Here is a 25,949-nt window from a genome sequence, read left to right on the forward strand (position 1 = left end):
CAAAGCTGCTCAGCAGCAGCCAGGGCTCCTTCCTCACAGGCTGCAGCAACACAAAGTGCGCGGAGACCTCCTTCCATGGGGTGGACATGGGGTGGACATGGTGGTGTGACTCCAGGGACTCACCCGTGCCAAAAACCAGGGGTTCAGCTCATAGCAACAGAAGATACCCAGATGCCAAACTGCTGGGATGTCTCCTGGGGAAAACAGGCTGAGAAGAGCAGGTGGAATGCTGGCTGGAAGTTACCATGGGAGCTGCACCCATCACAGGGCAGCACTCAGATCCCTAAGGGACCACCACCCCCCCAAAACAAGGCCTGCCCATGGCTGAGCTCCAGTTCCTTCCCTCTGAGCCACACTGCTCTGCTTTGCCATGAATGCAAAGCTTAAGTCTTCTCTTTTATCTCTCATTTCTATGCTGACATTTCGAAGGAAATTTGCTCTCCTCCTTGAAGTTTGGAAATCTGTGTCCAAGAGTACTTGAGCCCAAAAAGCTGAGAAGATAAACATATTTGGACGTGTGATTTCACAGTGGCTACGTTGATAGCTTTCAGAGGTCTGGTCCTGTCCATCAATTACCCGCAATGTGCATCCAGACGTGATACAGGAGAACAAAAACCAACTCATTAGAGGGGAAGAGAGGTGAGTGAACACGAAGATTGGTTAAAGAGAGTGGCTTGCATTTCAAGGAGTAAAGGGAGAGACTTCTCCCCTGCTCTTTTCCCCCACCCCGATACAAGGCCACAACATCTGGGAGACACAGCACAACAGCACAACATGCCCCACAGGGCATGGCCACAGGGCATCACCACGGCCCAGAAGGCACCAGCAGAGCTGACTTTTGGGCACGAGACATGGCATGGAACAGAATCTGTAGAAGAGACTTAAGTGGAAACATTTAGAATGGGATTTTTTAAAGATATTCAGGCCCCTCTCTCTCTCTTCCCTCTGGCCTGCAGGTACTTAGGAACGCTTTGCACATAAAGAATTATTTGTCTAATATATCACGTTAGAATGTGAGATGACATATCCAGGACAGACTTTTGTATAAAGCAGAGTTTTAAAAGCAGAATTTTAGCAGTCCCGGGGGGCTCTGGGGCATATAAAGCATGCGGTGGAACGAGCAATGATTTCTGTTTAGCCCAGGCAAGGATTTTTGCTTGTATTCTCTGTCCCTAGGAAAGACAATTATCATTGGCACTTCTGAGCCCAGTGCAGCCCCAGAGGGAGGTTGCAGAGAGCTGTGATGGGTGATGGGGTGGTCCCAGGGGGTTGCAGCAGGGTGGGGGGAACAGGGAGTTAATTCCAACACAGGGCAGACAGGACCTACAGGCAGGGAGTGATGGAAGTTGGCTCTGGTCCTCAAAACCACTTGCCTCTCTTTTGGCTTCCAAGACTTAAGCACTAACTTGACAGTGAGATTAAACAATAAGAATAATCCCAGTCTCAGCCTCATCACTTTTCCCGGGGGATGTGACGGGTGATGCAGGACAGACCACCCTGTGCCAAAGGGCTGCACAGTGTGTGAGCAGGGCTGCCCGGCCTCACCTTCCCATCTCTGCTTTGGCATCATCCCATCTATGCCTTGGAAACCCAAACCTGGGGCCAACACGGCCCTTCAGTGCTTCCCCCTCTTTGCCAGGTCTCCCCTCCTGCCCCACTGCCCAACCTCACCCTTTCTTTCCCCTTCCACAAGCTTTTCTTTTACGGGTGTTATTTCATTTTTAGCGTGCTAATCCTCTCCTGAGTACAAACTGTTGCAGCCTTTAGAGGGACGGGGAAATATTTCTATTCTGCATATTTCACAGATCATTCTCTGCATGGAAATGGACACTATCATTATTGGTATTTCTCTTTTTAACACCTCAGCTAAGGAAATTCTTTCTCCTATTAACCGTGAGCCTTTCCTAGAGTAGAAATGAGGGGGAGGAGTTGTAAACCAGCCAAACTTCTGCCGTGAATCTCTCTCTCATGCCACCCCGTAGGAAGCCTCTGTTGCACTCAAGGTGGAATTCCATGCTGGGAGGTGGCTTGTGACATGCCCAAAGACCCCATGTGAGGTGACAGTGAGGACAGAGGCAATGAGTGTGTCCAGGATGCTGTGGCAGGGCAGGGGTGCTCAGCTCCAAGAGCAGGTAGTCTGCATGGCCCTGCCGTGCTCCCAGCTCCTTGGCAGAAGACTCAGATGTTGGCACCTTGCTTGTAGACCCCCAGTGAAAGGGGGTCCTGGCCCAATGGCACCTGGGGTTAAAACATTTCAATAGCCAGACCTGCTGGGTGAGGGGACACAGCACTGCCCTTCCAGGCAGATGGGAAGATATTCCTTATGCATGTATATATATATATATTTGTATGTAGAACTGAGTACTAGGGCCAAAACAAGCCCACAAGAGCCCTCCCTCACACCACCAGCCCCCCAGAGCGGGGGCAAAGGCTGCCCCTGCTTTAACAACCATGGCACTGACCAGATTAAAACTAATTCATCAGCAAATAGATTAATCAGCTGAGGAGGAATTTAAATGATGCAATCACACACATCCAGGCTCAAATGCCCCAAGGTGCCAAATGGTTTTGCCCATTCTGGACCTGCGTGGATTACCCCAGCCAGCGTGGGAATGGATTGACTGGAAAATATCCAGATCCCTACCAGGCAGGGAGCATTTTGCAGGGATGGCAAGTGCCTGCAGACAGACAGGTGGCTGGTTTAAAGTATTGAGCTTCTCAGGTACAGGATCATATTACTCTGGAAATGGAGGATCAAATTATTCCATTATTCCCCAGGGAGGGGATTAAATTACCCTGGAATTAGAGGATTAAATTACTCACCAAGGGAGAGGATTGAATTACTTTGTGAGTTGTGGGATTAAAACACTCTGCAGGTGGCAAGCTCAAAATAGACCTTCACACAGAAGGCAGGATTAAATTATTCTGTGGCTGGTCAGGGGAAAAAAAAAAACCAAAACAGTGTACTCTGGAGGAAGCCATATTAAATTATTTCTGGAGATTAAATTGCTCCACAGGCTTGCTGGATCCCAGTGCTGTGGAGCAGACCATCTGCTTGGGAAGGTGTGCGGATACCCAAGCATGAACAGCCATATGATGGGGTCCCCCTGGTGGTACCCAAGTGCCTCTTGGCACCATGGTACCTGGCACCTGACAGTTTTAACTATATTTATTCGCATGTCAAGGTTGGGAGCCTGGCAGGGCTGGGCTCTGCTCCCCCGCACCATCCGGGAAACCCAGGGGGATCCCAGGTCACCTGGGGAGCACGAGTCAGACCAGGGGAACTGAGCCAAGTCTTCATTCGGTTCCTTTAGTGAGGTTTTACCTTATTTTCCTTTTTGCATTGATGACTACAGCACTGAGGAGTCTCTTGAGCAATGACATCACTGTGTATGTGGGGCAGGAGATCAAAGCCCTCCCTGCTACCGACCAGGACCAGCTCTCCTCTCCAAATTCCTTGCTTCCACTCATCCCTGGGCTCAGCTCTCCACTGTGGCACCTCCCACGGGAGCCGGTCAGCAGTGGCTGTGCCGGCGCTGTCAGCCCTGACTCGAGCTGCTGTATTTCCTTCCCTGGTGCCTGTCACTGCCTGTTCCCAGCGACAATGACAAATCGGCATTTGAAACTTGTATTGGTATTTTTTTATGCTGATTTCTTTCTGAGGCTCCACTGCTGAGATTTCGAGAAAGAGAATGAGCATTTTAGGATAATCTTACAAGCAGAAAAATTATTACATGTCAAACACCGAATGGGGAGTTTAAAAGGCTCCCAGGTGGGCTGCAGAATTAAATGTTTGGAGGCTTTCTTTCCCCCAGTGAGGTAAGAAACGGCAATGTCACCATAGCAACTGCAGGGCAAATTCTGGGCAGCAGCTCAGCACATTGTCAGGGTCCCCCCCGCCCACCTGCACAGCCTGTGGGGTGCCCACCCTGCGAGATGCAAGGGGCTGGGATGGCCCCAACCCCACACATCCCTGTCCTGCAGCCAAGGTGTCTCAGGAGCCAGCAGGTTTGCTGGTATGAGATACACCATGGTCAAAAGCTCCCCGAGACCAATGGGATGCAGGCTGTGCTCCTGGTGAAGGACCATCCCAACCACTTCAACCCCTCCTGGTTTCTCCCTCCCACCTGCTCTGGTCTCTTGCAGAGGGCTGGATGCTCCCTGCATCCATCTAGCTGGGTGCTTCCAGGGATGGGGGCATCAAGGGATGGAGAGGCAGCTGAGAGCTAACACTCATGACATAAAGAGGGGCTCTAAGGTGCCCCAAATCATCAGAAAAGAGCAGCTAAAGAGCTCAGCAGTGTGGGCTGGGGTTCCTGGTGTGGGTTGGCTTCATGGCTCCCTTGCCAGACAGGAAAGTTGTCACCTCTGCAGCTGTACAGAGCCTTATCTGCCTCCTGCCTGTCACTGTTTCCATGTTGACTTTATGATGGCTGCGGAAATCAGTGCGAGCAACCAGGGGTTAATTGAGTGTTAGTTAACTCCTGGTGCTCTCACCTGGCCTGCCAGGGTTACAGTAATTAGCACAACCTGAGCTGGCTCATTAACGGGCTTTGCAGAGAGAGTCACAGGTAGCAGGGGGGGTTACACACCGGCTTGATTACTTTTCTTCTCCATTAGTACCAACCACCGAGAAAGGATTTGTAGGAGGGAAGCTAGTTTATCTCCAGATGAAGCAAGATACACCCTGGGAACAGGGCTGATCCCATGGGACGAGACAAGGACACTGTGGGGTGGGTGAGGAGGGCTTGAAGCCAGCCCTACTCTGGGCTGAAAGCTGCCATGGTCCTTAACAGAGCTGCAGTTCAGCTGCAAACGATGATGATGATGATGATGAAGGGAAACATTCAGCAGTTACAAAGGGCTGTCATTTTCAAGGGGCTCCAATTCAATTTGTGAACAACACCCAGAAGCTCACAGGCCAACAGCAGCTACCTCCATGGCTCTGACCATGGCAGTCTACCAGGCAGAGGGATAGCAGAGGGATAGCAGCAGAGGGATAGCCTGGCATCCAGCTGGTGGCCACGAGGTGAGGAGGGTGGCCCACTGCTCCACATTTGGTGGCCACCAACACCACCTTTCTTCTTCCCCCATAACACAAGGCTCCACAGGCTCCCTGGGAAGCTGCTTTCCAGCTCCTCCTCTCCCTGCCTTGGAGCCAGATTTCCCATCTACTGGAAGAATACCCTAAACACTGGGTCCTGTGGGGCACTCAAAGCCATGCTAGATCCAAACTAGATCCATGCAAACCCACTAGATCCACCACTTGGCCATGCTGGGGCCACGTGGTGGATCCCAGATCCCACGTCAGTCCCTCTACTCTCCTGTCCTGCAGCTGCAGACCATGGCAGGGGTTCAGTGACTCCAGGAGGAACCTCCACAAGCAGCACAGGGTGTGTGCAGAGCTGGGAGCCAGCAAGGCCAGCTGCAGACCCAAATCCTGCCTGGCAGAGGCAGGGGGTGATTAAAGCCTCCCTTGCCTTGCTGGCCGAGCCATGCAGGATGGATGCTGCTGTTGAGAGGCAGCAGGGAATGTTCCCCTCGGCATCAGATTTACAGCAAGGCTGTAGATCAACTACCAGCAGCCTCCGACCTTGAAAGCAGTGGCACAGAGGGCTACAGAGCATTTCCCTCCTTTTTCCAGGCAGGAGGGACCCATAGTGGAGGTGATAATCTATGGGGGGGCTCTCAGCAGGAGCCCCACAGTTCCCGGAGGGGATGCACAAACCTAAGTAATGTAGCTCACATGCTACACACACATTTCTCCCTCTGGCACCCCCATACCCTTGTTTTCTTCCTCCCTCGTGTGCCCAAACACACAGACAGGCCCCAAACCCTAGGCAGGGGAAGGAATCCAGCTCCTGAGCCTGTTGCAAAGTGACTGACTGAAGGACAGGACACACAAAGGAGATGGGGGAGCAGGCAGAGAGAAGCCAGCTTGTCTCTACCTTCCCTGAGCTTGCTGTAGACTCCAATGAAACCTGATTTTTGGAAGGTGGTCAAACTTCCTGAAGTCCAGGGATATCCCTAGTGAAAAGGGGACAATTTGATTTTTCAAAGACTCATCCTAGGGTGAAACAGTGTCATTTGCTTCAGAAAGCAAGCACTAGCCTTGGTGCTAGCAATGGGCAGCTCCTCCTTCCAAGAGCATGGTGGAAACATAAAGATGGGGCATCATCTTGCATGGATGGTGGGAATGCTGTCCCTCCTCCTAGCTGAAGGAAGGGATGCTGGCACCCAACTCCACTCCCCCTCCTCAACCACTGAGGCCTTAGCTCAGAGGGCTTTTTCTTTTTTCTTCCTCACGGGCAAACAAAGTGGAAAATTAATTCCTTTAGATAGCAAATGAATTTAATAGAAATGGTGATGGAGTTACACTGTGCCAAGAATGTTAATCTGGTACCTGATGTGGCTGGACTCTCAAGCAGGGCAGTGTGGGAGGACGAAGGTTGCAATTAAGAGCAGAGACATCAGGTCTGTGCCCAGACTGTCCCCAGCTGCTGGTCACACCTTGGCAGGTTCTGGGGGACACTGAGCAGGATGGGATTCAGATCTCTTTTCCCACCAAGACCCAATACTCTAAGACAAGTGGTCACAGCTTGTTGGTCGTTGCCTGTAATCGGTGAATTTTGTACTGTGAAGTCCAGAAGGGAAGTGAGCTCCAGTACAGCAGGGGGACACAGGGCAGGCTGGGAACTGGCCCTGGCAGAGCCTTCTCTTGCAAAGCCTGGGGCTCCCGGGTCACCAGGGACAGGATTTTTGTGCAAAGTGGGAAAACCTGCCGTGTGGAGTGCGGCAGCTCTGCCAGGACACAGACAGCTCTGGAGAGCATCCAGATCCACCCCAGGGCAGCCAGGATTTCAATCAAGGTCTTAGTAAACAGAGTTACAGAAAAACAAGACATGAATGTCCCTGCTTCTGCTGCTCACTGAGAGGTGGCGTGAGGCCAAGCCTGAGCACCGCCCCACGGCTGTGGAGCTGGCCATGGCATCACACATCCCTTGGATTCCCCTTTGGGAGCAGCAGGTTAAACAGAGAATGGGACACACAAGCTGCTGGAGCCACTTGCTGGACCTGCAGCTGCCCTCCCCTCTCAGGCAGACCCTGCTGCCTCTGCAAATCTTCACCTGAGCACAGCTTCCAGCCTCGCCTCTGCCCTGGCACTGATAGATCACCTCTGCTTCTCCTGCAACAGCCTGGTCTTGCTCCAGTCCCAGCCCAGGAGTAGGGACATCAAGGGGGACACCAGGAATGCTCCCCTATCCTTGAAGCTTCTGCTGCCAAGGCGACACATGTCCGAGTTCAATAAAGCCTTGCAAAGGTGGGCTGGCATTTCTCTGCACATGGCTTTTTTACTCATCCTTTTCATCTGGGTAATTTATTCCCTCTTTCCCCAACACAGCTTTAATTGAGTTCACAGCAGGATCTCGGCACGGGAGCAAAGAACCAAACACCACAGCTTCCCCAGGCAGGGACCCCACAGAGAGCTACCAGGCAAGTGCTGTGCCTGGCCACATCCCGGCTCCTTGCACCCCACTGTGAATCTCCTGCCTGCCTTGGCAGCCTCCCAGGCAGGGCAGGGGCCAATCAATCTGCCCAGGCAGTGCAGTTTGGCACAAGCTGGGGCAGGTGACAGATAAATCCGGTGGGTCTCGGTTCCCCCCTCCAGCTCCTGCCACACTGCTCAGGATCAGGCCAAGCACAGTCACACTTGCACAGCCCACCTGCATCACCCCTTTTCCAAGCAGCCCTCCAGGAAGCAGGAGACTGTGGCAGGACACTCCCATGCACTAGGGCATGGAGGAGCAGGAGCTACTGCTGCTTTCCCCTCCACTCAGTCACCAGGAAAAGCCCACGCTTCTGCTGCCAGAGCATATTTGATTCTTCTGCTAACCTGACCTTATTTAGTTCATTATAAGCCCCCAGGACATTGCAACTGTAACTTAAAAGGAAAAAGAAGGAAAAAAAAAAAAAGCCTAACAAAAATACAAACCTTTTCTCTGATCAATAGTGCAGGCAACTGGAAAAGGTATAATTCAATTTGTCAGCACACAGTTATTAGTTACTGTGATGGAGCCCTTTCTCCCAGCCCTGCTTCCCTTGATGCTCCTGATGCTGCTGCCCCCAGGGTAGGGGAGCAGCCCACAGTGTGACAGGGAACCAGGGAAGGGCTGAGATCCACTACAGCCACACAGGAGCTAATGGGACTGTGACCTGTGAGTCGAGGCTTCACTGCACCTGGGAGAGGGAAAAAGCAGAGAGAGACAAGTTCCTGTACTAAAGGCAGTGGTGGCTCTACCTCGTCCTCCCATCAGCTTTGCAAACTCCCTGCCCTGGGCACACACAGTGTTTAGGGGTTCCCATCCATCCATCCTCTCCTTGAAATGCCAGTGCTACTGCTCTTCCCAAGGAGGTCAGTCCTGCTCTGCTGCAACACTTGGGGATGTTAATAAAGCCACATCCATCCTCAGCAAGAACTGCCCAGGGGACTGTTCCCAGCCTCATGTTCTAAAGCTCCCCACTTCCTTTTCCTGAAGGATGGCAGGGGCAGGAGTACAGTTGAAACAGGAGGGAGAGCCAGGGTCCCCAAAGGGCTCTGCTGTGGCCAGGGTGAGACCAGCAGGAAGGGAAGCATGCCAGGGCATGCATGGCCTCAGAAGGAATCAAGTACCATAGGAAACAAGGGGTCAGAGGCTTTGGGCAGCCTTATCCCATGCCTTCCATGGCTCTCCATCAGCAGTCTAGGCTGAAATTACCTCCCACTGCTCCTGAGAGCAGTGCCAGTGGAAGGAAAAGATGCACGGCTATGGGTAGCTGAAAATACCAGTGGCTTCTGCATGTGCCAGTCCTCCTTGTCTGTCCCTTGGCATGGTGTCTCACAGATCCCAAGATCCCACCATGGAGCTGAGTGTGCCTGTCAGTCCCCACCACACTGCCTGAACCCCTGAGACAGAGGCACTTGAAGCAACACAGCTCAGCTCCTTCCCCGCTCTCCTCCCCCAACTCCTTCACCAGGGAAACCTCCAGATATGCATCCAGAGATGTCTCTTTCCATTTGTTGATGTCGACAGGCATATCACACACACATTCATTATTTAATCTACCTTTGAATTGGGCTAAATAGTTCTAACGATAATTACAGAGCATTTGTATTTATAGAAAACCGTCATGCACGATCTGCATCCACACGGATAATGCTGCTGTGATCTATAAATACGTAAGGGATGGTGTGGGAAGGCAGACGATGCTCCCAGTCGCCATGAAATGCAAAATGCACGGATGGCCTAACCACACAGGGAGCTATTACGGCTCTTTCTCCTTTGGATCACACCACAAACAGAGTGGTGCACGGCTGAGCAGCCACATGCAATCCTGAGGAAAAGAATGGAGGCAGTGGCAGACCTGCCAGTGGGGCACAGGGGGGGCCAGAGTGGTGGCAAACCAGCTCCAGGGATGCAGGATGGGGAGGGGATCAAAGGGAGCAGGAGCAGAGCAAAAAGGGACATGCTCTGTGCTGCCTGGCACAAAGTCTCAGAGCCCTGGAGGAGAAGCATAGTGAGAGTTGGGGAGCTGCAGGACAGGGGAGAAGGGAGAGAGGGAGGATTCACTGTTCCTCTCCCCACAGCAATAAAAGTTCTACAGCAGCATAGCTTATGATTTTATTGCCAGCATTACAGAGGTAGAGTTTCTCCAAGCCCCAGCCCCTGGAGTCACGTTAAGACACAGGAAGCTTGGCTTTCATTAGAAACCAAGGGGAAAGGAGAGAGGCCCAGCACTCCCCCCTGTGCAGCAACGCTGGAGAATGTCGAAACACCAGGCTCCAACTCCAGGCAGCAAATAAAAGGAAGCCAATATTTTAATATTTGCTTGTTTTTAAAATAACCTTATGCCTCTGGAGTGGAGGTGTGCAGAGAGCAGGGAGTTGGGCAGCCCCAGGATTTGGAAGAACTCGTGCGAGGCAGGGTTAGCACTACCTTGGTAAGAGTCTCTGTGCACATCCCTGTGGTCCCTGTCCTTGCCCCACAGAATTCTTTTGGCATGTCTCAGGCTTTAATTCCCCACTGGCATGGAGCCCCAGCTCAGGTGTGATGAAGAGACACCCCAAGTGAGCCACAAAGCCATTCCAGAGGTGAGCTCACGCTCAAGAAGCGCAGGCACATGGAATGCTGCCCAGAGCCATGGGATTGGTGCTCTGCCTATCCCCACACATGCACACACACAAATTATGAGTACTTCTATTGCATTAGTGCCTGGAAATTTCATTCCAGTCATATCCCATTCAGTGAGATACTGCACAGATACAGAACAAGCAGCATTTTTTTTTCCTATAGAGAAAAGCTGTTTTTTTCTGCATATTGGTTTAAAGCAAACACTGCCAGAGGCTGCACACACCTGAGTAATGGCCTGTGACCATGCCAGTGAGGAGGTGAGAGATGTCAGCACAGTGCCTGAGCTCACTGGCTTTGAGATCTCCTTTTCCTGCCCCTGTAATGGATCTACCCAACCCTGCTCTGCAGAGACCATCCTCTGCAGGAGGAAGAGTCCAATCTGGCCCCGTGTTTCTTCAGTTTGGGGCTTTACACTGCCTGTTTCCCACTGCTAATTTACAAGCAAATATTTAGCCATCTGGCAGCCCTGTCCAGCGGGCAGCAAAGAGAACTGTTTGGCTTTGCTGAAGAAAGGGTGAAGCTGACATTAAACTTCTTTGCCCAAGTGCTGGGCACCCCCTTCTGACACGGCTTCCACCATTTGGCAAACCTCTCCTCTGCCATCTGCCTGAAGAACTCTCCAAAGGGCACAGAGCCTGCTAAATATAGCCAAGAAGCTTAGCAAACATTTTCAGTCAGTCTGAGAAGACTTCTCCCAAAGTTACATCTTCCCCACCCCATCTCCCTTGCCTGTGACGTCTCAGATATCCTTAAACCACCTCTGCGTTTTTCAGTCCCATTTCCTCTTCGGAGTCTTTCTCTTCCCTATTCCCTTCTCACTACCACTCTTCACCTCTACTTTTACAGTTGATTTCTCCTAACACTTCCCTTCACGCTTGGAGGAGGGCTCTAGCTGATGCCAATGCTCCCTTCCCAGCCCACGGATCCCCAGATGCAGAGGGGGAGATCGCACAGCCCGTGGGCTGACTCTGCATTTGCTGCTCCACGACCAACTCCTGCATGCAACACCCCTACTCTCACCCGCTCTTGGCCATGGGGGGCCTTGCTGACAGCTCCCCCACACACGGGGGGCACACCATGTCTGTGTGGGTGACCCTCTCTTTGGTGACCCGCTGGCAGCCGGTGCCAGGCAAGAGGCTGATTTTTCCACTCCTGTGTGAAAATCCACTGCCTCAGTAGCCCACCTTCTGTCTGACTTGGAGTACAGGCAGTTCCACAAGCCCCCACCCTCACAGCTATTCACAGCTTAGCAGTACCTTACCCCTTTTTCCAGGAAGGCACGAGGCCAGCTGCCTCCTCCTGGCCCAATTTTAACCTTTCCCGCTAAGAACAGGGACCAGAAACAGTATCCCTCATGGCACCACTGCAAAGAACGAGGAAACCTATTGCAGGGTTGGGCTGAACCACATTTACAGACTTCAGGCAGCTTGATCCCATCATATCTGTTCCTGGGAGAAGGAAAAGCCGTCTACTTGTGTTTTATCACGGCAAACAAACTAAGCACAGAGAAAAGACAAACAAGCACCCAGCATCCTGGGCATGGACAAGCTCAGCATGAAGACAGTTGTGCTGCTGCAGGGGGCTGTTAACGGTGTAGTTTCCTCCTTAGGAGAGTAGAGAAAGGGAAAAAAACAGAGGGGAAAAAACCACATGAAAACAAACCCCCTTTAACAACATATTCTCACGTTCAGTCAGATGTAAAAGACAAGAAAGGGGGGGGAGAGAGAGAGAGAGAGAGAGAGGGAGAGAGAGAGAGAGAGAGAGAGAGAGAGAGAGAGAGGAAAGGAGAGACAATAGAAGACAGATTACTATTTCCTCTTCAAATATTTATTTTCAGGTCTGCCTTGGAGTGCTGTTTATTGAGATATAGAGCCTTACTGTGCTGCAGCTTGTAAGCTCCTGCTGCACATGTTCACAGCACTGCACAGCTGGAGCCACTGGGAATTCCCGTGAGTCCAGTGCCAGACCCCACAGAGGGCAGCTCTCCTTTAGATCCCCTCACCCCCAGGCATCCCACCACGCTCTCCAGTTCTCCATTCTGAGCCCAGCACCAGGCATCTGAGGACTTTACCTCCTCCAGGTGCTGTGCTGGACTCTACCTGGGACCCCAGAACACACAATTCAGCTCCAACCCTTGCTTTCTGGCCAAGACACAAGACAGCCTTGGAGCTGGGGCCCTGAACAGGCACTTCTGGATAATTTGAACTCCCTCAGTACTTGCCCCAATGTCCTCAGGGCAGCAGAGGTGGCCTCCATGGAGATGGGAGATTCTTCAGCCAGCTATGCAGGTAAGCTGAAAATAGTGACCAAGCAAGGTGGTAGGGAGCACCAGCCTGCTGGAAGTGACATATCTTGGAGGAGAGCCAGAGCTGACATCCTGATCACAGACAGCAATTAAGAAATTAAGCTGTCAGAGAGGCTTTTTGGGAGGGGTGAGTGTCTGTGGTTTGGTCAGATGCCAGAGCAGGTCAGTAACATTTGTCCTCCTCGCTGCAGATGGAGATCCTCCTCCGCCCCTGATCCCAGCACAGTGACACAGCTCCCTCCTCCCAGCACCACACACCACAGAGGAGGCACAGTGGCACAGAGGGAGAACACTGGGACTCTGCAAAGCAGGGACAGCAGGGAGAGGGGTTGGACAGAAACTACCTGGAGAACTTAGACCTGGCAAAAGCATCTTCACCTGCCCCTGAACTACAACCCCTAGCTATAGCACATCCCTTCTGCAGGGAAGGATGGGAACCTTCAGCAATGCTCCCAGACCAGATACCAGGGGCCATTCCCCATGTGTCCTGTGTCCTCTGGGCAAGAGAAAGACTGTGGACAAGGACAGCCATGACCAGGGTATGCTGCCACGGGCCACACAGTGCTGCATGTGGTGCATCCAGATCAGTCCTCGGAGTAAATAGCAAAAGCACACCATCCATTATCTGAACCACTGCCATCCTCCAAATGATGGAGTCTGTGGGTCATGGGAAAAGTCATTCACTCAGCTAGAATCCCCGATTATTCCCATCTCCTGCACAGCTCAGCTTCACATACCAGGTACCAGAAACCAGGACAGCCACAGAGCACCTGCTCTGCAACAAGCTCACAGGCTCTTGCTGGCCACTAAATTACACGTCTTGAAACCGAAAAAACTGTGTTTCCTTCTCTAAAAGACTGTGCTGGGAACCCCATGGAGAGAACCATGGTGTCACACACCTGAGTGGGATGGACTCACCCCCACACCTCTCCTGAAGCAGCACACACAGCTCTGGCACCGCAAGCACTGTGTCCTCCTCCCCACCTTGTCTCTCTGTGGTATTCCTCTTGCACCCTCCCACCCCAGCCTCATGTGCCCATGTGTGCACTTGCACGCCTGCAGCCACACACAGACAGCTTCCTCTCCGTGCTGGGCCTAAGAAATATTGATTTCTTTCCCCCCTGCAATATTTCGCTTGGCTGAGCAGATTTAGAATTGAAGAGTCAGACTCTGCCTAGAGACCAGAACCATATTTAATTCCACGGTTTAAGAAGCCCCGGAGCAGGTTATTCTTATTTTAAACTACCAGTGCATTTAAAAGCAAGTGACATTTCGGGGGATGGGGTGGGAGATGACTGGTGCCCTCTGCCTCGGTCTAGCCAGCACTGGGAAGAGTTTTGCAGCTCCACTGCCACTGCAGCCCTACAGCCCCATCAGCTGCTCTGCCCGCACCGGTGAGAGGCAAGGGGTGGTGGCAAGCTCACCAGCAAAGCTCAGGAGACCTGCCTCCATGTCTTCCTAACCAAGGAGAAATGAGAGGAATGGGAGAAAGAGGAAAGGCAAGGTGTGAAAACCTCTGATGAAAATTGCTCAGTGCATTGAGGTTTTGGTGATTCATATTGCCTGTTCCTGTACCAGGCTCTGCTCATGGAGCCAAGCCCTCAGTAAGGAGTAATTTGCAGACAGAGAACAAAGACGTGGTGCCTTGGCCAGAGGATGATCCCTCACAGTGCCTGATCATGGAGCAGTGCTGCTGGAGGGCAGAGCTGTACACATCCACCTCCTAGAAAAGCTGCTGTAAGTCAGGGCAACCACTGCTCTCCAGAGCTCTCAACAGCACAGCCTCAGCAGAAGTTTCCAGAGGAGGTGCAACAGATTTTTAAGGGAGAAGGGGGGAAATATGATAGCAAAGGCTTGTCCAAAATATCTGTGAACCTCTGCCAAGTCCAAGCAGATGGGCAGAGTATGTCTGCTACCCAGCACAGTGGCAGAGAAAAGCCAAGTATCCCCAGGATGAAGGGTCCAGCTCAACTGGATGGGGTCCAGGTGAGATAAGCCCTGACAAAAAATGGGTGAAGGTATGCTGGAAAACAGGAAAGGAAACACAGGTCCCTACACACTGCTCACCTCCCCCTACCACATCTCTAAGGGCTCACAGCACAGGTTTGGCTCCACTGCTGTCATCCTGCCCTGACTAAGGTGGTCTGAGCACACAAACATCCACTGTCCCCTCTGCCCTTATCTCCAGGTCCCTGCCACACCCAGCCACCCAGTCATCCCCAGTGGCCCTGCAACATGCCCACATAGTGACAGGCAAAGAGATGCTCTTCACAGCCTCTAAATAATGAAGATGAAGATACCAGCTGCCAGACACCTCAAGGGCACTCTGGTACGTGTGTGTCCATGTGTACACACATGTCACTGAACAGAAAGGCATTACTGACATGACTGAGTGCTGCTCCCCGGGCTCCCCACCGTAGGCTGCAGCGAGCTCCCGGGGCTGCTCCTGCTCCTGCTGGGAAGGCAGAGCACCAGAGAGAGCTGTTCCTCTGGCTGTGAGACGAGCCTAGCAGGACTGTGGTTTGCACTCCTGGGAGCTACAATTCAGCAGGAGCCATGATTCACAGCAGGGCGAGCTGCGGGCTCCCAGGGGCCGGGGCTGAAGGCAGCGCTGGGGGCTGCGGTGGGGGCTCAGGACAGCTGTGGTGCAGGGAGATGTAGCACCAACCACAGCAGCCATGCATTAGCTCTCTGTGGTCAGCTGTGACACAACACGTCCTTAGCTGCGGCATTGTATTTTGACTGAAGCAGACAGGCAGGAGAATGAAAATGGATCCTTTTATATAAGCTCCCACACACGCTGTAACAGCTTCTTGACATCTTTGCCCAGCTCTGCTCCTTGCTGGTGCTCATGTAGAGGGCAAGCTGAGATTGCACAGGGATTGCAAACTGCTCCCAGCCCTAAAAGCATCCGGTTGGGCAGTGGGATGACACCCCACAGGGAGACAAGCAGAGTGTGCCCTGCTCAGGAACATGACAAGAAGCCTGATAGCATGGCTTGGATCTGGTGCTCAGCTGGCCAGTGCTAAAGGCTGTGGGTTATCAATGCCACAGGGCTCCCCAACACAAAGGGGAGCTTAAACTCAAGCTCATCTACCTGGATAATACCAGGCACAGGCAGCTCCAGCAAGACTTGGTGACTTAAGTAAATAAAAGGGCCAGGGCTGCTGTGAGTTTGGATCCAAGGAGGTTACATATGGCAGGCTGTGTAGTGACCCACCGTGCCTGGGGAAAGGTCTGAGTGAAGAGAAGACAGCCAAGACACAGAACAGGAGGAATGGAAGAGCACAATTAGCTGTGGTAAAAGCCAAGGCTGTGAAAGCACTTACCACTAGTGCAATTATTATTTTTTCATATTTTTGACAATTCAGTGAGAATTAGCTTAAGAGAAGAAAACATTTTCTGTTAAATGTTGATGAATCTAAAACATAGACAAGCACAACGACATTTCCCTTTACACCTGGACGTTTCCAAGGATTTACCCGGTTCTTTAAAATAAAAACTTTCCTACCAGAGTTTTCTTTCTAAAGGAAAGTAGCAATTACTTCATAGAGAAAACAGCACAATGAAACCCTGGGATGTTTTCCGTTTTTTGAGTGTTTTTCAAACAAACAGTTCATCAGAACAGAGACAAGTCTGCAAATTCTCCCTGTGCTGGTGAAGGTGTACTTTTCTCAACAAGAGCCACCAGAACAAGAAGCAGATTCTGCAATAGCGTGGCCAGCAGGATCAGGACAATGACTGTGCCCCTGCACTGGGCACTGGTGAGGCCACACCTAGAACCCTGGGTCCAGTTTTGAGCCACCCACTACAAGAAAGACATTGAGGTGCTGGAACATGTTCAGAAAAGGGCAGCAGAACTGGGGGAGGGTCTGGAGCACGTGTCTGATGAGGAGCAGCTGGCAAAGCAGGGGGAATTCAGCCTGAAAGGAGGCTCAGGGGGGACCTTATTCTCTCTACAACTACCTGACAGGACATTATGGACAGGTGGGGGTTGATAGGACAAGAGTAAAGTTGTACCAGGGGATGTTTAGATTGGAAATTAGGGGAAATTTCTTGAGCAAAAAGGTTGTCAGTCTGCCCAGGGAATTGGTGGAGTCACCGTGCCTGGAACTACTTAAAAGACATGTAGATGTGGCACTTGGGGACATGGTTTAGTGGTGGGCTTGGCAGTGCTGGGTTAGTGGTTGGACTCAATGATCTTAGAGGTATTTTCCAGCCTAAACAATTCTATATCTTGTCTTGATCTGCTGAGACCGGCTGGTGTCACCAGAGCTTTGGCACATGGGCACAGCTGGGGTACCCCTCCTCCATTCCCCACCCACCCAGAGAACCAGCACAGGCAATAAATACCCATAACGAAACAGCTTTAAAGAACAAAGAGTATATAAGGGCAAAGTTGGAATGAATTAAAAATAAGTATGTAAAAATAACAAAAACCGTTGCAATTAACTAAACTGTTAAACGAATAAAAAGGTATTAAATAAAGTTTCCCCGAATGTCAAGTTGACACAGTTTTTTCTACATTCAGGCAAGGAAATGAGTCCCTTGAGCAAATCTCCCCACTCCAGGGCTGGGCATTAAGGGTGTTCTGGTGGAAGTCGCAGGCCAAGGTCCCTTTGATCTGGGCTGCTGGATGCAGCGCCCATCTCCCAGTCCTGGCTGCCCTAATCCTGCATCCACACCATGGGGATGGCACAGCAGGGCCAAAGCCTGGGCTCTTTGCAGAGAGGAGAGCTGAGCCTCTCCAGCACCATCCAAATGCCACCAGTGGGTCTTTTTATCAGGGTGCCTTCGCATCCTGCCTCGCTGTCTCTCCTCCAAGTAGGGCAAAGCAGCAGAGCTGCTCCCGTCACACTCCACTTTCACCTCTGTTGCAGGCACCAGCAGCAATTTTCCCTCTCTGGGGAAAGCAGCTTTAAGTAGCATGTTACCTGTCACAGGCTCTTCCCTCAGCGCCTCCCGAAGCGAGTGAAACCTTTCTTTTTGGGAACGAGGGGAATGCTCCCTCCTGTGGCAAATGATGCCAGCCCTGCTCCCCAGTGTGAGGACCCCAAAAGGTGGCCTGGCGCTCTCACTCCCCAGACCTACAGAGCAAACATCCAGCTGCTCAGAAGCACCAGGCGGGCGGGTGACAATATTTCACGCCTGCAAGGTCATTTATGGGAGATAACTATGGATCCAGAGATGTGTATTGTACGTATTTCTGGAATTCTCTTGCGCTTCGTATATAGCAATAAATATATAACCCACGAACTTAACCAGTGAGGTACCAACAAACCTATCAAACGAAGCAATTTATCTCAGACAATTGCCTGAGCTGCCTCCGACGTCGCTGTCTCGCCACCGACGGTAAGAGTCTCTTAAGCGTCCTGAAATTGTAGCGCGAGCTCCCCAGCGCTCTCACCTCCACCTTCCCTCCTCTCCCTCGAGCTCCTTCGCGTGTTTCTCCAGCAAAACACTCTCTTACGCAAATAAACAGGCAGGGAGGCACAAACGGCATCTTGTCTAGGATTTCAGCACAGCCACGTATTTCTCATTCAAATATTCAGCTGTATCCTTCAGAGATCAAAAGCACAGCGCCGAAACGAGGCGAAGCACGAACATCCCAAGCCAATAGCTCAAACTTCCCTTTCATTCCTGTTCCGTCTGAGAAAGCAGATGAGAAATCCATCACCCCCACCACGGTGGTTTCCAGGTGTCACAGACCCAGGATCCCTGTGTGCACAGGGACAGCTCTGTCACATCACCCATCGCCACACCGAGCCCTGCACTGCCAGAGACTACATTAATGGCCATTAAAGCCCTTATGAGTGATGCCTGTACAACCAGCAGGTGATCCAGATGCTGTGAGGTCTCCAGGGAGGTGCAAGCTGTGGCTGGCACATCCTAGACCAACTAGAGAAAACTTGCTGCTCCCAGAAACCTGGAGTGGGGTCTGGCCCAAGGAAGGGTCACCACGTGCTCCACCAGCACTCAGAGAAGCCATGGCTCACTACACAGGCAGGAAGAAGGTGCAGCCACACTGCTTCTCTGGAGAGCAGCATCCCCCAGTGCTGGAGCATCCCTGCCACTTTCACACATTGGAGCTATGTAGGGAGGATGAATGGATGAAGCAGTTCAACCCTGCCCCAGAACACATCCACAAGCCCCCCCTGCACCACTATGCTTCAGCCAGAGACTACACCTGCCAGCCTGTACTGCACCACAGGCTCAGGTTTGTTAAGAGGGACCAGCTTTCCTGCATAACCACCTCCATGACTCCAGCCCTCCTTCCACCCCAAACAGCCTTCCCCCATGGGGACATGCTGGGGCAACAGGGCTGAGCCCCGACAGCTGTCTGGTCCTCTCCCCACCTCAGTGAGGACAGTGCTCAGCAGGAGCCATGGGCTTTGGCACATTTACTGTATAATATATGAACTCATACCAGTTTTATAAGCCCCTTCTGGCTCAAATCACATTGTAATTCTGAACAGTCTTAAACTCATTTAAATCCTAATAAAAACACTGCCCTGCATTTGCATTTGCTGCTCGCGTGTCCCTGCAGCTGCTGTGACAGCGGTTCCTGTGGAATTGATAATGCTCGGGATGCTGCACACTGGAAACCATCCCTCACAGGAGTGGTCTGGATGCACACTTAATAGGAACAATTGAAAACACAGATGCAGGAAACGGACCTGCAGACTGACCCAGGATAATTCACAGAGAAATTGCACGTCAGAGCTTTCACACAGGAGAGCAGCAGCACCAGTGCTGAAACCTCTGCCCCACCTCCTCCGGGATCCCAGAGGAGATCCAGGCCAGGCACAAGGCACCTGCAGAGAGCATCTCGAGGGGGTTTAAAAGAGAAGCGGGAATGACTAATTAAGAGTCAGCAAACAACAAGGCTGGGTGCTGTGGGAAGCTCGTACATAAACGGCACAGGTGCCCTGGGGCAGGCAGGGGCAGACTCAAGAACCTGCCCTGCTTTCCCACATATCTTGGTGTGCTGGTGACATGGAGGGGTTGCTGCCACAGCTTGGAGGCCGCGGGGAAGGCGCTGGGACTGCATCTCAGTGCATCGTCCACCCCTAGAGGCCACTTGCACGAAGTGCCAGTCTTGCCCTTCCCTCCCAAACACTGACAAGCAGGATGTGCTCCAGCTGTGCCGGAGGATGCAGCAAGGGACTGGCTGATGGTGGACCCAAGAGCCCCAGCTCCCATTACCAAGCTCATACAGCTCTCCCACCCCACCACAGCTCTCCCTTCCCCAGCTCTGCTGCCCCACTGCTCCCTGCAGTATCCGTGCACCCCCTTCACAGCCTCTTGCCTCTCCTCCAGGTTCAGCCCTGCCCCATTCGCATCCCTCCACCCCACTCACCCTCCTTGGCACTTGTCCAGCCCTTTATGCCTGGTTGGTTTTGGTGATGACATTAATAGGCTCCCCTGAAACACTGAGATTATGAGCTATACCCTTCCAGCTACAGAAATACTAATTATTACTGAGATAAATGGAAATATCAATAATGAAAGTCAATATTATTGCCTTCTTTGTTCCTGTTTGTTTTATTTGCAGATGAAAGGACCACTCAGGCCATCTCCCCAGGATGTGGCCAGGAGCTGGAACAGCTCCTCTTGGCAGGCTCATCCAGAGCTGTGCTACGATAAGAAATCATACTGCACACAGGCTTGCAAAGGGCTCTCTAAATCAGCAGCTCTCCAAAGCAGGCATTGTCTTTGATTGATTCATAAAACTGGAGCTGCCTCCATTCCCCACTCCAGAACCAGGCGAGGGAGGATCTAGGGGAGGGGAAAGGTGTAGTGTGGGTGGAAGTGATTAATTGTGGAACACGGCACAGCACCAGGAACGCTCCACAGTTTGGCTGGGTTCGATGCTCACGCCTTCATCCTCCTCACCCGGTGGTTTACCCACCGAGATGGGAACCAAGGACCCCTCACAGGCTCTGACAGGGATTCCTGGGCAAGTCCCACGGGCCTGCTGTGGCAGGGTGAGCACTTACAAGATCAACATTGCCTCCATCAGCAAGTCTGCTCCCTCTGCCTGTTCTGAGTCAGCCTTGCTGATTTTGGTGACAAGAGGCCTATTTATTAAGCCCTATTAGCCTCACAGAGCTAACAGAGCTAAGAGCAAGTGGATGAGATGCTAATTTTGGATTGTGCCTAACAGCCTTGGGAGAGACTTCCTGGGCAGCCCCTCTCTACAGGCAAGACATGGGCTTCCCATGGCCCTGACCCACCACTGGATTCCCCACAGCCATGGGAGGTAGGACACAGTCAGGAGGGAGCTGTGGGGTGCACCAGGGACATTTTTATTGTTCTGAGTCACCCTAATCATCATTAAATTGCCTCCATTCCCTTCCAAGTCCTCAGTCCACCACTAGTTCCCATTCATGGGAATAAGCCAGCCCTCTGACTCCCAACTCACCCATCTCCAAGCATCAATGCAGGGATCACCTCCCAACCCCTCTGTGCTAAGCAGGACAAACACTCCTGCTGCCTCTCTCCAAGTGCATTGAGACCAGGAGAACTGGAAGCCTTGCAGGAATAATTATAACAGTTTTTAAGAAAGCAGTCAGTCCATCCTGAGTATTTCATGGACCGTAATTTTTTTTCAAAAAAAGCTTTTTTTTAAAGCCCCTCCCTGCCCCTTGGTGCACGTCAGGGTGCAATTAAGCAGAAAGTATCAGTGCATAAACCTAAAGAAACAAACTGCCACGCACGCCCAGCTCTGCTCTCCCTTCTTCCCTGTTGTTAACATTGATGTGACATCCCAAAGCTGTGTGTGCATGGTACAATCTCCCATCCTAAGATGGGGAAGAGCTGGCTCAACTGCTAGAAAACCTCAAAAGCCTCCCCGTCTCGCTAACACAGTGCCCAGGTTCCTGTGACAAATAGTCCCTGATAGCCCCCACCAAAGCTCACAGGTACTGAAAGACCTAGAACATCAAGGCACCCCTCATGAGATCCCACCACTTGGCTCTGCAGAGCTGCTGGACCATGCTGGTGGCTTCTAGGTTTGCCCCACAGGCCAACAGATGCACTCGTGGTGCCACCCTTGGGTGGCACAGCCTGGTTCCCTGCCTGGCTTGGTAGTCATTTGCACAATTAATATTTTTAAAGCTAAAAATCTCTTAACAGTTTTGTCAGCCCTCAGAGTAAGATGTTTGGAAAGAAATCTGGTTCAATCCAGAGAGCCAGGTAGAAACCAGGTAAGGCATGGAATAGAAATTCAGGGCTTTTACTTGGCAATGCTGAGGTGAAGAAACCAGCCTTCTAAAGGAGGCCACAGACACCTCTCCCTCTGTGAACTTCCTTCCTCCAGCCTGGTTCTTTCTCAGCTCTTCCACCCACCCTGTTTAACCACAGCATTTGGGCCAGCTGAAGACAAGAGTGGCCCTGGAGTCCCCACTGTCCCTCACACCTTTCCTGGCCCCAACACTGGTGACACCCCTACATGAGACCTCCCCTCCTGGGAATACCAGCCTTTTGAAGTAACCTTGATGCTGAAAACTGGCTTTTCAATAGTGAAAATCCAAGACACTCCACAGGGTCTTACTGGAAACCCTTCTGCAAGTTTCTGTCCACATCACTAGAGCTAACAACACTGGATAGGGCAGGGAAGATTTTTGTGGAGAGCTTATGGCACACACATTCAGAGAGGAAGAGAAACATCCCTCAGAAACCACAGCAGTTCAAAGACCTGTGTAGTTTAAACACTGAAAATTCATGCATTAAAAATCCACTCAGGCTCAGCCCTGCTTCAGAACTAAATAAAGCCTCTGACCACATCATCCAGCCCCAAGGTTTGCAGGCTCCTTGGGGAGAGGGCTTATGTGCCTACTGGATGCTCAGGCTGAGATCCCTGCTCCCAGCACCACATCATGCTTCCCTCCAAGACCTGTACAGAGCCTTGGGAAGGCAGGGGAGAAACAGAGAGGATATAAAGAGGCCCTGGAGAGGGTGGGAACCTGCCTTTTCTCCCTGGGGCCTGGTGCTTCATTGAGCACTTTGAGGTATTTGTAAGTTCCTCGTGTGCTGGCCTTCTAAATAAACTTTGGAATTCTTTCCACTGCCTTGGCATTTCTGGAGATACCTGCATATCTTACTTTACACTACTCCATTATCCCAAATTCCCTAGGAAATAACTTCTCCTTTTCTCAAAGGAAAAAGCAGAAGAAAAAACCAAAACCACCTCATTTTCCAAATACCGCTCTTAGGAAAAATCTTCAGTTTTTGCAAATAGCACTCTGGAAGAAAATGCACGAATCCAAATAGGGACCAGATGGCTCTCAGTACTTGTATTTTCAGGGAGGACTTTAACCAGCAGGATCATTTCCCAGCAGAATTTTGGTTTAATAAAAGATCGCTAAGAATAAACGCTCTTCAGGGCTTGCTGTTGAAAAGGTGTTTTGACAGAAAACTGCTATTTCCATGGTCTCTCCACTTGCTCTGTCAGCCCTGGCACAGTGGGAGCTCCTCTGACCAAGCATCCTTCGCACACAGCTTTTCCCAGAGTCCAATCCACACAGAGCACCTGTGGGAGCAGGGAGAGACGGGTGTCTGGGCTCATTCCTGCTTATTATAAAATGGGAAACAGCAACAAGAAGCTAGAAATACCTCTCTGCGAGGCTGGAAATGCCTCCCCACAGGCTCCTCTCATGTAGGAACGGGAGGCAAGGTAAGGACAGGTCCCTTTTTTTGCATGCATGAGGTTGAGCCTATGCAATCTGCTCTTTGCTTTGAGCAAAGAACACAATATAAAAGGGAAATAATGTATCTGAGTGTGAAAGACACTTCTGCCTCACTGTTTTGATTCCCTTTTCTCTGAACCAGGTTTGGGACACTGCCTCTGGGCAGTCCCAAGTGAGCCCCCACACTCTTCTCCCCAGGTAGAAGGGTTGGTCCCAGTGGCACCACTCCTGCCGAGCAGAGATCCCAGCACACTCCTTCATCTCCTACCACCTTGGACAGGATCCAGTTTCAGCAATTCCTCCACCAGCTCCATCATATAGAATCACAGAATCAACCAGGTTGGAAAAGACCTCTGAGATCATCAAGTCCAACCCTTGATCCAACCCTGCCGTGGTTCCCAGCCCATGGCACTGATGCCACATCCAGTCTCACCTTAAACATCTCCAGGGAGGATGAATCCATCTCCTCCCTGGGCAGCCCATTCCAATGGCTGAGCACTCTCTCTGTAAAAAATTTCTTCCTAATGTCCAACCTAAACCTCCTCTGGCACAGCTCAAGACTGTGCCCTCTTGTCCTACTGCTGGTTCCTGGGAGAGGAGACCAACCCTCACCTGGCTACAGCCTCCTGTCAGGGAGTTGTAGAGAGTGAGGTCTCCCCTGAGCCTCCTCTTCTCCAGGCTGGACAACCCCAGCTCCCTCAGCCTCTCCTCATACGACTTGTGCTCGAGATGCTTGAATCATCCTAATTTTTTTTTTTTTTATTAGGAAACCAAATTCTGCTCTTCACTGAGAGATCCTTTCAATTCTCTCTCAAGGACTGACTCCCTGGGAAATTGCCTCAACCCAGTCAGCTCTGATGTTTGCTGTCTCACATGTCACCTGCATCAAGCTCCCAGATTTCAGGTGAGGATGTGGTTGTACAGCACAAGCCAAAACCTGCTCCTGTCTCTTTTAACTGTCCCGGCAAGAGCACTGGGAAGAGGCTGAGTCAGTGGAGAGCATGCAGGAGCTGTGCAACAGTAACAGAGACATCTCCAAAAACATCACTTTTCGGGGATCCTCTGTCCTGCCCTCTCCTGGAAGATGAAACCACTCCTGCCCAGCATCCCCAAGCAGCATCTGGCTGTCCATGCTGGATCACTCCATGAGGGCAGTGTTTGCCCCTCGTTGATGTAACACGAGTTGGAGTAAACCCACCTAAGCAGAGCCAGATGATCCCGCCACAAAACCCTTTCTCAAAAGTGCCACCATTCAAACAATAATTTTAGATACCTCTCCCCCCAGTAATACACTCCCCTGTACAGGCATGATGGATTGAACATTTCTTGCCTGCCCCAGATACTAGCTGAAAGCAGCATTGCCTTACTCCCAGGAGGGCTGGGAAGCAACTCTGGACTAAGGGGGAGGGAAAAGGCATATTTACCACATGCCAATGAATCCAGTCCAGTCCTGGATTCAGCATGACAGAGGCGTGTGAGTGTCATGCCCAGTAATACACCAGCACACCAAGCTTGTGTGTCACCTACCTGGGTCAGATGAAGGCAGGATGCTGGGGGACCGGATGCCAGGGGCACACTGGGCTTTGGCCTCTCCTCTGCTTTCCACTCATGCACTGTAGGGGAAATGATAGCAAAATCAGGGCTTTAAACCTGGCATTTGAGAGATGAGCAGGAGAGAAATTAAAAAGCTGTGAATGCTTTTCCCCTCTCCCTCCCAAAACTGAGCTCAGGCAAGCTTAATCTTCATCTGAGCTGATATTTAAAAGTTATAAATCAGGCTGCAACAGACAGAAAAACACAGCTACCAAAATTCAATAGCCCTGCTGCTGAAAGGCCCAAAATGAACTGTTTAACGGAGCCATTTTCCCACGGAAATAGAGCAGGTCTGTACTTAGTAGAGCATTGATCTGCTGACAGCTACCAGGACAGATTTGGGCCAGAGCACTTGGGAATTGTTTGCAGTGATCTCTCAAGAAGCACATGCATGCAAAGCCCCTTGGAAAAACACTGCTTTAAGACCATGCTGTGGCTGCCTACGAGGTCAGATAGCACTCACTGCCCAACACAGGCTTGCACTGCCCTCCATAAGTCTACCCAGGCAGCTCAGTCCCTGGCTGCATCCCTGTATCCCAACCAAATGCTTCACACAGGACAGGAAGTGCAAAACATCACCAAAATGCAGAGCTGCAAAAGGGTCTCACAGCTCAGGACCCCAGCAATGAGGTACGAGGCTCTGACTGGGGGACACTGCATCCCACAGACCCAGGGGTTTTGAGGGTTCTCCCATAGATGTTCTGGGATTTGGAGATGCTGTGCTACAGCCAGAGCCAGCCCAAAAAACTGCCCAGAGCAAAGCACTGTCACAACTCCCTGGGGGCAACAGGCTGGGCCTTGAGAGATGCCAGGAGCTCTGGTCCAGCCAAGGGCTGCCAGCACCAGAGTGCCCAAACTGACCACATCCTGACCTCAGGCTCACCTCCCCACTGCTGCCACAGCCAAGGGACGTGCTGGGAAGGGGTGAGTACAGGTACCACAGCTGCAAACTCTCCCACCAGGTGTGGAAAGAAGTGTCCCTCAGTCACCTCCTCTGCTGCCAGAAACCATTTCCCATCACAATTTTTGCTGTTTCGGGAGATGAGGTCAAAGCAGGGGGATGTATTTCTCCTTTCTGAGAATAAAAAGTAGTTTCTCTGAAGCCTGAGTAGATCCACAAGCCAGGGGCACAGAGGAGCCTCAGGAGGCTCCTCCACTGCTGGAGGAGCTCCAGTCCCACATGGGACTCTG

The 25,949-nt window shown here is 51.6% G+C and overlaps 1 protein-coding gene across 1 annotated transcript in view; it reads right to left on the minus strand.

Annotated features, from left to right (window-relative positions):
• The window catches only part of LINGO1 (leucine rich repeat and Ig domain containing 1), a 140,093-nt gene that overhangs the window by 35,367 nt on the left and 78,777 nt on the right, over positions 1-25,949 (minus strand). Inside the window, exon 4 of the mRNA XM_051770359.1 lies at positions 24,693-24,778. The gene's annotated coding sequence lies outside the window, so the exon portion shown is untranslated. The remainder of the gene's footprint in view (positions 1-24,692; positions 24,779-25,949) is intronic.

Source organism: Manacus candei, unplaced genomic scaffold (genome assembly GCF_025592945.1).
Source record: "Manacus candei isolate 608988 ecotype Guabito, Panama unplaced genomic scaffold, ASM2559294v1 h1tg000119l, whole genome shotgun sequence".
Lineage (NCBI taxonomy): Eukaryota > Metazoa > Chordata > Aves > Passeriformes > Pipridae > Manacus > Manacus candei.